Below are 11490 nucleotides of genomic sequence, written 5' to 3'. Positions count from 1 at the left end.
ATCCAGCTACTTAATTGACATCACTTCTTAGATGATTAAATAGGCATCTCAAGTGGAACTCAGATATTGAGTGGCAGTCTCAACATTCTTTCACACCATGAAGAAAATAAGATAATGTGACAGTGACTTGATGAGGGGCTATTTTAGATAGGGTAATCAGCAAGCCATGCAGTGAGCTGAGGGAAGAATGTTCCAGACAGAGGAAAGAGCAAAAATGCAAAGACTCTAAGATAGGAATGTCCTGGGCATGTGCCTGAACATTAGTGAGGAAAGGAAAAGTCGTAGGAAATGATATCAGTAAGATAGCCCAGCGCCAGAGCACGTAGGGCCATTATAGGCTGTGGTGAGGAGCTTGGATTTTATTTTGAGCATGATGAGAAGCCATTGTAGGAGTTTCAACAGGGAACTGGCATAACTTGATTTACATTTTAAAGGCTCACTCTGATTTTTCTGAGGAGAATATATTTTGGGGAATGGGAAACAGTGGAAGCCTAGTGACCCATCAGGTGTGTTGGTTATTCTCCTTAAGCCCCTAACCTCTTACGCCATTACATCCTCTGTCCTTCTCTGCTCCTGAAGACTGACCCCTGTAGACAGCATCCCCCAGGCTCCTGTGCTGACTGGTTTCTGGTTGAGCTTTAGTCAATGGGAGGCTCCAGCAGGAGATCAGAAAGTAGAAGAAGAGAGATGTCAGGTACACATTACCACTCCTCCTCCCAACTTCCTTCCTCAGCCTGGTCCTGGCTGTGTCTGTGTGTGTTCCTACAGCTACCACTCCTGTTATTTGTTCCCAGTCCTGGTGCTTTGTCCTCTTTTGGTTGTTTCCTTAACCTTGCCCACATCTTCATAAAAAGTCTTGCCATTGAACTCTCTTCAGTTAATCTCTTTTGAGTGTGACGTCTGTTTCCAGCTGGTGCCCTGAATGGCACAGGTAGCTGTTGCAAGCAAAAAGATGATGATGCCTTGGACTATAGTGGTAGTGTTAGAGGTGGTGAGAAGAGGAGAGCTTTGAGATATATTTTGGAGGTAGAAATCACAGGATGTTCCTTATGGATTGGATGTGGAGGATGGGGAAAGAAAGGAATTGAGGACAATTCCTAGGCTTTGGGCTTGACAGTTTCACTGTGCCGTTTACCGAGGCAGGGAAGTCTGAGGCAGATGAAGGCTTATAGGGGTAGAAAGGGGGGAATCAAGAATATGTTGTCAGCCATGATAAGTTTGAGTTGTCTGTTAGACGCTCAAATAGAGATGTCATGTAGGCAACCAGACATATGGGTCTGGAACTCAGTAAAGATGTTTGGCTAGAGATAGAAATTTGGGAGCCATCATTATGTCATGTATTTAAATTCAGGGGTTGGTGAGATCACTTGGGGAGACAGTGTGTTGGGAAATCTCCCACTATATGTGAGCCATGGTGGGAGATGGGGCTTGCCTTCCACTGAGGAAACTGAAAAGGCCAGAGCCTCACTTTCCCTGACAGCTGACAGCCTGGGCAAGTGCATATGACCTAGGCCCAGCCAACCTAGAACTTCTGTCTAGGACTTTGAATCTGGGGCCAGTGTTGCAAAGAAGCAAGGGTCAGCTTAGAATTCATTCTGATGGCAGCAGCTGTGGCATCAAGTGTTCATTTGTAGTGATGACAGGCTTGGTATCCATGATTAATGTTGATGGGGCCAGTCTCATCATTCAGTGCCCAGAGGGAGTGGCAGAGGCCCCTAATCAGTCTGTTTCTGTGGGTGAGCTAGGCTGGAACTCTGACTCCTGAGCTGCCCTCAGTCTCAGACCATTTCCCAAGCCTGGCTCACTGGCACTCCCATCAATTCTGTTTGCCACCTTATTTCCTTCCAGTAAATTCCTTTTCTCCTCAGACTAATCAGAGTTGGTGTCTGTTGATTGCAATGAAAAATTCTTTTAGCACAATGCCTTGAACTTGGTAGGAATTCAACAAACATCTGCTGAATAAGTGTCTGTCCTCTTTCCCCCTAATTCTAAATCACTCATTAAGAAACCCCCATGCTTATCCACTGTGCCTGCAGTGGTCTAATGGCAAGTGTTCTTTTTCATCAATTGACAGCTTTCCTTGGAGTTTTTGAAGGGCAAGGAACAAGGGGTCTGCAGCTGAAGTAACTGTCATTCCAATCTAATAGGAATAAACATATTGACTCATGGATGAAGTCAGTTTCCTTCTAAAACTGGCATGTGGGAATTATTATTCATGGGAAAGGATTCTTCTCTGCATCTCTGGTATTTAATGATGCTACAGATCAACCACCCACCATTCCCCATTTTAAACACAAGTTCTAGAAACCCATAAACTCCTGGTTTAAAGATGTCTATCCACAATGAGAGCAAGGATACCATTTGTCCTTGGCCACTAGAATGAAGAGCTCAAGTTTCACTTTGCAAAACTTCTCAAGGTAATTCAATTCCTCCCTCCCCTCCAGTGCCTTTAAATGAAAGTCAACTGTTGTCTTTGAAGAGACTTAAAGAAATAATTGAAACAGCTGGAGTCTAAATCTGCTTTAGCCCAAACACAAAAACTATGTGCAATTATCCTACACTGTTTTATTTTACATTTTATTGATTTTGAGCCGCCTGAGGGGCCATCTGTTGGGGTTCCTGAAAAGAAGTCAACTTTCTGTCTACAGACAGTTCCATACCCAGAGAAAAGGCCAGCTCCTCAGCTGCAGGGTGAACCAAGCCCAGGAGAGTGAGTGGTCAGTTGGAGCTCTAGTTTCCAACAAAATGGAGATGTAGCAGATGGGGAAATTGGGTCATTTTTTTTAAAGGATTCATAAATGTGATGCTAAATCCTGTCAGTTTTTCCTTAACAACTCTCCCATATCTATACCTTCCTTCTGGCCCCATTTAGTCTTGGCCAACACTTTGTCGAATTTTAATATGGACGCCAATCACCTGGAGATCTTGTTACAATGCAGCTTCTTATTCAGCAGGTGTGAGGTGGGGAGTGTGATTCTGCATGTCTTAGCAAGCTCCCAGGTGATGCACATACTGCTGGTCCAGGCCTCTGTCCCATCTCTTACCTGGATACTTCCAGTCATTTTCTAACTGGTCTCTCTGCCTTCAGGCTTGAGCTCACTTTCAGTCAATTCTTCACAGAAAAGATAGAAATGATTGATTTAGAAGACAATCCTGAATGTCTGTGACTTTTTCCTCTCCAGTCTCCAGGTAAAGCGCACACACACATACACACACACAGCCAATGGCTTACCATTTCATTCCTGTTCTTAGAATAAAATTCAGACCCCTTACCACAGCCCCAAATGCCTCTGGCCCTGGGAAGCTTCCAGTTTGCTAAAGCTGCTGGAATGCAAAATACCAGAAATGGATTGGCTTTGACAATGGGGGTTTATTAGGTTACAAATTTACAGTTTTAAGGCCATAAAAGTGTCCAAACTAAGGCATCAACAAGAGGATATTTTCACTGAAGAAAGGCTGATGGCATCCAGAACACCACTGTCAGCTGGGAAGGCACATGGCTGGCGTCTTCTGGTCCTTTGCTCATAGGTCGCATTTCAAATTGGCTTTCTGCAAAATGTCTCTGGGCTTCTGTCTCTCTTAGTTTCTCTCTTTCAGCTCCTGTACATCCTTGCTTGTTCTCCCAGGGCATTTCTGTCTAAGCATCTGGGGGTCTTCTCTTAGCTTCTCCAGGGCAAACTCTGGGCTTCATCTCTTAGCTTAGCATAACCAAACATCTTTCTGTCTGCATCTCCAAGCATCTGGGTCTGTGTCGGCTTTCTTAAGGACTCCAGAGAACTAATTAAGACCCACATTGAATGGGCAGGGTCACATCTTCATAGAGATAATCTAATCAAAAGGTCCCACCCAAAATTGGGTGGGTCACATCTCCATGGAAATATTCAATCAAAAGTTTTCACCTACAGTAAGTCTGCACCCACAAGACTGGATCAAAATAACATGGCTTTTCGGGGGTACATAATAGATTCAAACCAGAATGCTGGCACTTCTCCATGTGCACCCTGTGCTCCTGACCTCCCACATTGCCATGCTGTCCCACAGCTCTGTGTCTTTGCACATCTTGTTACCACTTCTTCCATCGGGCCTGCTGTCCTCTATTCAGCCCTTCAGGACTCTCTCCTAAGCCTTTCCTTTCCCTCCACAGCTCTTGCCCTCTTCACAGAGAGGATCTCTTCCCTGTGTGTTCCTACTGGACCCCGGAAATATCTCTACCACCAATTTGACCATACTACATTTAAATTGTTTACATGAGCATTCCTTAGCACTTAATTGTAAGCTCCTTGAAAGCATATTCTGGTCTTCTCACCCTCCCCTTCTTTCCTCTCCCCTCTTCTACCTTCCTCCCTTCTTTCCCTCCTTCCTTCTTCTCTTCCTTCCTTTGTTACTTTCTGTGGCACGGAACTGTCTGAAATTTCTGAAATCTCTGGTCTATGGTCCTCAGCAACACTTTTATCCTCCCACCTTCTAGGCCTGGAAAGTCCTATTCATTCTACAAGATTCAGTTCAGATGTGACTGTCTTCAAGAAGCCTTTCTTAGTAATTCTTATTCCACTCCACTCCCAGCCAGACTAGAGGACCCATAATACCCCATATAAACACATCATAGCACTGATCACAGTGTATTGTAATTAAATGTTTACTTCTCTCCTCAGCTAGGCTGTGAACTCATTCAATCAGCAAACATAAATTGAGCATCTATTGTTCTAGGCACCAGGAATACAGCAGTGAAGAAAAGAGACAAAATCCCTGCTCATTTGGAGCTTACTTTCTAAATAAGGGGGACATACAATGCACACATGTATGTCATATGTATATATGTGTATATATATATATGTCATATACATATGTCAAGTGGTGATAAAGCCTTTAAATAAAAACAAAGCAGGTCAATGCGATAGAGAGGGATGGGGAGATGTGCTGTTTAGGGTAGTGAGGAAAGACCTCTGGATAAGATGGTACATTTGGGCTGAGACTTAAATGAAGTAAGGAAATTAGCCGTGCCAATATCTGGGAGTGTTCCAGACAGAGGGGACAGCAAGTGCAAAGGCTGTGGAAACAGGGTGTGCTGGACAAGGTGGAGGAACAGCACGGAAGCCAGAGTGACTGGAACAGTGTGAGCAAGGAGGAGAGGGGTGGGAGGCATTGCTGAGACTTGGAGCGGGACCGCCTTCAAAAATAAACTCAGGATGCTAGGGAGCTTCTCTTCTGTTCAACACCTGAGGTTTAGTGAGTCTCAAGAGCTTCTGTTTTTTGCACCCCTTAGGTGGTGTCAGGCACCAAAGGCTCATTATCTCTAGTGCCCGCAATAAGCCTGCAAGGGAAGTGGTGTTAACCTAATTGTACAGAAGAAGCAACTACAACTTAACGATTTGCTAATAGACGGTACAGGAAGGACTGTGACCCAGAGCTGTCTGACTGTAAAGCCTGTACCATTTCTAATGCATGTCATGATGTATCCCCATAGTTAAAAACAAACAAACAAAAAACCCAACATTATTGAATAATGTCAAACTGTGTTTTGGATGAGATAAGCCATTTTCAGAGCACAATGGTAGAAAAGTCTCAGGTGTACAGCTTAAAACTTAGAAGTCTAAGAAATAGCAAGAACTTAATGCCACGATGTCCAAAGCGGGTCCTGGGCTCTAGGGAACACACATTCTGAATGGGAAGTGATAGTTGGGGACGTGAAATTGAGAGATTCGCAGTCCTACCATGACCATTTCAGCCACATTTGGGTCCCAACATTTCTCTCCAATCCTAGTCCTTCCCAAATGCCTCATACCCAAAAAAGTGGAAATGGAAAACAAAGTCAAATTAATTACGTGTCCTTGAACTAGGATATTATAAAGCATATTCAGCAGGTTTGTATTCAGACAATTGTGTGATTGTCCCTTACTCCAGACAGCCACTGGGATGATGTAATGGTTTGAAGCTGTATGTACTCCATGTATGATTAGCTTTAAGATCATGTTCTTAAAGCTAATCCATTCCTGTGGGTGTAGATCTATTGTGAGTGGGACCTTTTGATTAGGTTATTTCAGTTGAGACATAGCTTAGGTGGGTTTTAATCCTCTTACTGGGGTCCTTTATAAGAGATGAAATTTGGAGAAGTTCACAGAGAAGCTGGGAGATAAAAAACAGGGAAGCTGGGAGAGAAGCAGCCGGAAGCTGGAAGCACCAAAACCCAGGAGAGAAGGACCAGCAGATGCCGGCCATGTGCCTTGCTATGTGAAAAAGGAGTCCCAGATCATTGATAGCTGGTCTTTGGGGAGAAAGCATCACCTGTTGATGCCTTGATTTGGACATTTCCATGGCCTCAGAACTGTAAATTCATGAACTAATAAACCCCCTTGTAAAAGCCAACCCATTTCTGGTATATTGCATTTCAGCAGCTTTAGTAAACCAAAACAGGTGGTATTCAAAAGAGTTAACAATGGTGACTTAACTGACATGGTGCAGATACCACTCATCAGAATGGAGACCACAATCCATCAGAATGGTGCCTGGCATAAGCAATGGGTACCACTGCACTGGAGTCTACTGGCAGAATATCAGTAGTAATGGCTTTTTGGTTTTCACAGTATTTTTATGCTTTGTACCATTTGATTTTCACAACAATTCTGTGAGTATATGTTATCTCATGGATGAGCAAACCAAGTCAGAGAAGTTAGCTGACTTGCCTGAGATCAGAAGCTGTGCATGTCAGAGGCAGGCCTTCCCATCCCTAGTCCAGGGCACCTTCCACTTTACTAGTCTGCTAGGGTAGACTTGGTTTACTTTGCAAAGAAAATAGCTGTAGAATCTCAGGGCTGAACATCTCATCAGGAAGCAGAGTGGAGGAGCCAGGGCCATGGTCAAAAACCAAAATGCCTTCAGGAGCCAAGTTAAGCTAAATGAGTGAAACCACCCCGGGGTTGGACAGAGCGGGCCTGGGGCCCACGTTGATCTGGAGAATGCGTATCTTGCCTAAAGGTGTTTGAAATAAAAAATTTCATAACATGATCCAAACAAAACACATCTGCTGGCCTTATTCAGCCCACGGGGCACCTGTGATTCTCCGACCATCTTAAATACAGAAGATAAAATAGAGACTCAGAGAAGTCAAGTAATTCACCCTACTGACAGAACTGCAATTAAAACTGAGCTCTACTGACTCCTGCCCAGTACTTTTCCTGCCCTATCCCAGGGCTGCTGTTTCTCCCATAGTGCCCTGATAGGCCTGCCACCCTCAGACCGTGGCAGACTTTTCCTATCCCTGTGGCCCCATACCCCTTTGCCCTTCCTAATCAAAATTCCCAATTCTCCCTGTTCCCTATGGATCCTGCTCCATGTTTGGCCTAACCAGAAAAAGGAATTCATGCTAAGGTAGGAATGAGAGGCAATGGCTTAATGTGGTTCAGTATAGCCAGTTCATTAGGTCTGTTGCTTATACCAAGTGAGGGATTAAATCCCTTTATTGCAAAGTCATTAGGGAAGGTAAACAAGTCAGTTTTATTTCTTCCTTTCTGATCTGTGTTTGTTTAATTTCTTTTCTTCTTACTTGGTTGTGTTGGCTAGACCTTCCAGTACTATATTGAATAAGAAGGTGACAGTGGACATTCTTGCCTTTTTTTCCCAATCTTAAGGGAGAAAATTCAGCCTATAACCATTAAATTTGATATTAGCTGTTGGGCTTTTGTAGATGCTTGTTATCAAGTTGAGGAAGTTACCCTCTCTTCCTATTTTTCCTAGAGGTTTTATCATGAATGAGTGTTGAATTTTGTTAGATACTTTTATTGTGCAATTGATCTGATCATGTGATTTTTCTTCTTTATACTGTTGATTTGGTGAATTACATTGATTGATTTTCAAATGTTGACTCAGCCTTGCAGACTAGGATTAAATCACACTTGGTCATGTATAATTCTTTTCATACATTGTTGGATTAAATTTACTAGTATTTTGTGAAGGATTTTGGGGTCTGTCATGAGTAGTATCATTTCATATTGTATGTGTATGTGTGTACACACACATATGCACTATCTGGTTTGGGTATCAGGTATCAGATGTCAGGTATTAGCTTCATAAAATGAATTGGGAAATATCCTATTTTTCTGGAAGAATCTATGTAAAATGGATGTTAATTCTTTAAACATTTGGTAGAATTCTCCAGCAAAACCATCTGGGCCTGGGCATTTCTTTTCAGGGCATTGTAAAATTATTAATTCTGATTTTCTTAGTAGTTAAAAGGCTATTCAAATTATCTACTTCATATTGGCTGAGATGTGGTAGTTGTGATTTTTGAGGAATCGGTCCATTTCATCAAGTACAATTTATATGTGTAGAATTGTTTGTAATATTCCCTTGTTGTCCTTTTGATGTTTATAGTGTCTGCTTCATTCCTGATACTGGTAATTTGTGTCTTCTTTTTTTCCTTTGTCAATCTTGCTAGAGATTTGTCGGTTTTATTGATCTTTTCAAAGAACCAGCTCTCTATTTAATTGATTAGCTCCATTGTTTTCCTATTTTCAATCAGTGATTTCTGTCCTTCATTGCTTCCATCCCTATGCTTACTTTGGGTTTATTTGGCTCCTTTTTCTAGTTTCTTGAAGTAGGAGCTTTCATTATCAATTTGAGTCTTTTCTTGTTTTTTCAGTGCATGGATTTAGAGTTATGAATTTCTCTGTCAGCACTACTTCAGCTGTGTCCCTCAAATTTTAATATGTTGTATTTTCATTTTCATCCAGTTCAATATATTATTTCACTTCTCTTGAGACTCACTCTTTGACCCATGAATTATTTGCAAGTGTGTTGTTCAGTTTCCAAGTGTTTGGAATTTCCTGTTATCTTTCTGTTGCTGGTTTCTAGTCTAATTCTATTGTGGTCAAAGAACACACTGAATGATTTCAGTTCTTTTAATTTTTTTGACGTTTATTTTATAGCTAAGGATATAGTCTATTGTGGAGAATGTTCCATGGGTGCTTGAAAAGAATGTGTATTCTGCTGTTGTGGGCAGAGTGTTGTATAAATCTGATTACATCCTGTTGGTTGATAGTGTTATTGAGTTCTTCTGTAACTTGCTGATTTTTGGTCTAATTGTTTTATCATCTGCTGAGAGTGGGGTGTTGGGATCCCCAACTATAATTGTGGATTTTCTGCCTTTCAGTTATATCAATATTGCTCCCACATTTTTTTAAAATAAATTATTTTTAATAAAATACATCATTCTGGTAACATAAGCTAAACAATCTAAACCTTTTAGATATTAGATAGCACAGGTAGAGGGGAACATTTGATTCAATAAAATGTGAGTGTTAATGAAAAACAGATTTTAATCTAAACTTTCATAGTGAAAAATCATAAATCTGGATTCACGTACTTCATAAGACTATCATTAAACAAGATCAACCTAGAGGGCACAAAAAACTCCCAAACTCAGGAAAAAATTAATTCTAAAATTTGTGAAATTTTTACAATTTAAGAAAAACACTTGGTTCCATATAAGTTAGTTCATTTAACTAAACTTTAAATTTGTTTCTTGATTCTCTTACATATAAAATTATTATATAAGGAGACAAAATGTGAAAAAGGGTGCATAAGGGGTGTTTATAGTAAAAGTTATTATTCTATATAACTTCTTAGATTACTTTCTTTTTACCTTGCACCTTATTAAAGTATTTCACTCAATGTCAGTTTTACTACATCTCTTATATTTCTTTGTTATGCATTGCATTTCTCTTTTAAATATTAATTATACAAGTAATACAGTCTGTATGTAAAAGAGACAGGGAGTCTGCTTTAACCTCTCCAAAGGTAGTCACTTTTAACATTTTAGAATGTGTTTTTCTCTAAAAAGTTATATGCATTTTTGAACAAAGATCTATGACGTGATTGGTGAATGATTTTTTTTGAGTCATTAATTATATTTTCATGCCTCAGCATAATTTTCCAATTGCCCAAAAACATGTTGATGTGCTAGATTTTGTCTGTAAACAGATATAACTTTTCAAATATGTAGTCAATTCCCCAACTTTTATGTCATTCTTCAAAAGCATCAACTTTCTCAAGGCAATTAATATCACATTTTATGCCAAAAAAACCTGTTAATTTCAGTGTCTGGAATATAAAATGGTGGGCCTGCATGTTTAGTTGGATCATAAGAAACAACAGATGCGAGGTAGTGGAACCCTTTTCTTGTTAGGGACAACATTATATCAACATAGCATTCTCGATCACCTGGATTAACAGTGACTAAGGCTCCTCTATCCCAAATCCTGTCAAATTTGTCAATATTTACTCTGGAGAAATAAAAAAAATGCTGCCACAGTACTATGAAATGTTCCTTGAAGAACTCTTCAATAGTTTGGCTCCAGGAATTTCAGCACTTGGTTCTTCTGATTAAGAAAGATTCTGCCCTGTAAAAAATTCTCAGATCCCAAATTCACTGATCTCCACACCAAGTATGCTGTGTCCCAGGTCTGCAAACCACCTCATCTCAACTGCTTTTCCACAAAGAAGAAAAAATATCCTGAGTCCACTCTCGCCATTAAGAAAAATATCCAAATGCTTCTTTAATAGCTGATGTCCTTGTTTGGGATGAAATGCAATGTTGCAGCTCACCCACTTTTCTTGTGTTTCTTCCAGAGTTAGTACTTGGATTTTCTGTACCTCTTTATTGGGTCACTCTTTAATTTTGAGTAAAGTTCTTGTATCATTCATAGTTTGTAGCCACCTTTGCCTCACAAGCAGATACCTCCAATGCCTCTTCAGCTGCCTGCTGCCTGCCGCTCTGCTCCATGTATTTTGAAGCTCCATTGTTTGATAAATACACATGTAGTATCACTATGCCTTCCTGGGGAATTGATCCTTTTTCATTATGTACATTCTCTGTTTTTCCTGGTAATTTTTTTTGTTTTGGTTTGAAGTCTACTTTATATGATATTAATACAGCCACTCCAGCTTTTTTCTTATTAATTATTGCATGATATATCTTTTCCTGTCCTTTTATTTTCATCTTAGCTATGTTATTATGTTTGAAGTAATTTTCTTGTACAGAACATATTGCATATGCTCTGTAATTCACTCTGACATTCTCCTTCTTTTGGTATTAGACAATTTACGTTTAATGTAATTATTGATATGCTAGTAATTAAGTCTGCCATTTTATTACTTGCTTTCTCTTTGTTCCCTCTGTTTCTCTTTTCCTGCCTTCTTGTGGGTTACTTGAATGTGGTTGAGAACTGCATTTTGATTCATCTGTCTTTGAAAAATGGGGAGGGTAAAATGACCTACCAATATTTTGCTTATGACGATATATCTATTTTCTAAAATGATACATGCTTTCTCTACCATGCTCCTCACTTCCTCCTGAGCCCTTGTTGGCGTTATGTTTAACATCCATATTTCTGCCAATAGTCCCATTCAAGACAATTTGCCCTCTCCCCTACGTGGGACATGACTCCCAGGGGTGTAAATCTCCCTGGCAACAGGGATGAGTCTGGCCCTGACATT

At 40.5% G+C, this 11490-nt stretch overlaps 1 pseudogene; it reads right to left on the bottom strand.

The window, feature by feature from the left end:
• Positions 1–9954: 9954 nt before the first annotated feature.
• Positions 9955–10698, bottom strand: LOC119523996 (annotated as a pseudogene).
• Between the last annotated feature and the right edge of the window lie 792 nt (positions 10699–11490).

Source organism: Choloepus didactylus, chromosome Y (genome assembly GCF_015220235.1).
Source record: "Choloepus didactylus isolate mChoDid1 chromosome Y, mChoDid1.pri, whole genome shotgun sequence".
Lineage (NCBI taxonomy): Eukaryota > Metazoa > Chordata > Mammalia > Pilosa > Megalonychidae > Choloepus > Choloepus didactylus.
Note: the sequence above shows the minus strand (reverse complement) of the source record. Positions and strands in the feature narration are given on the sequence as shown.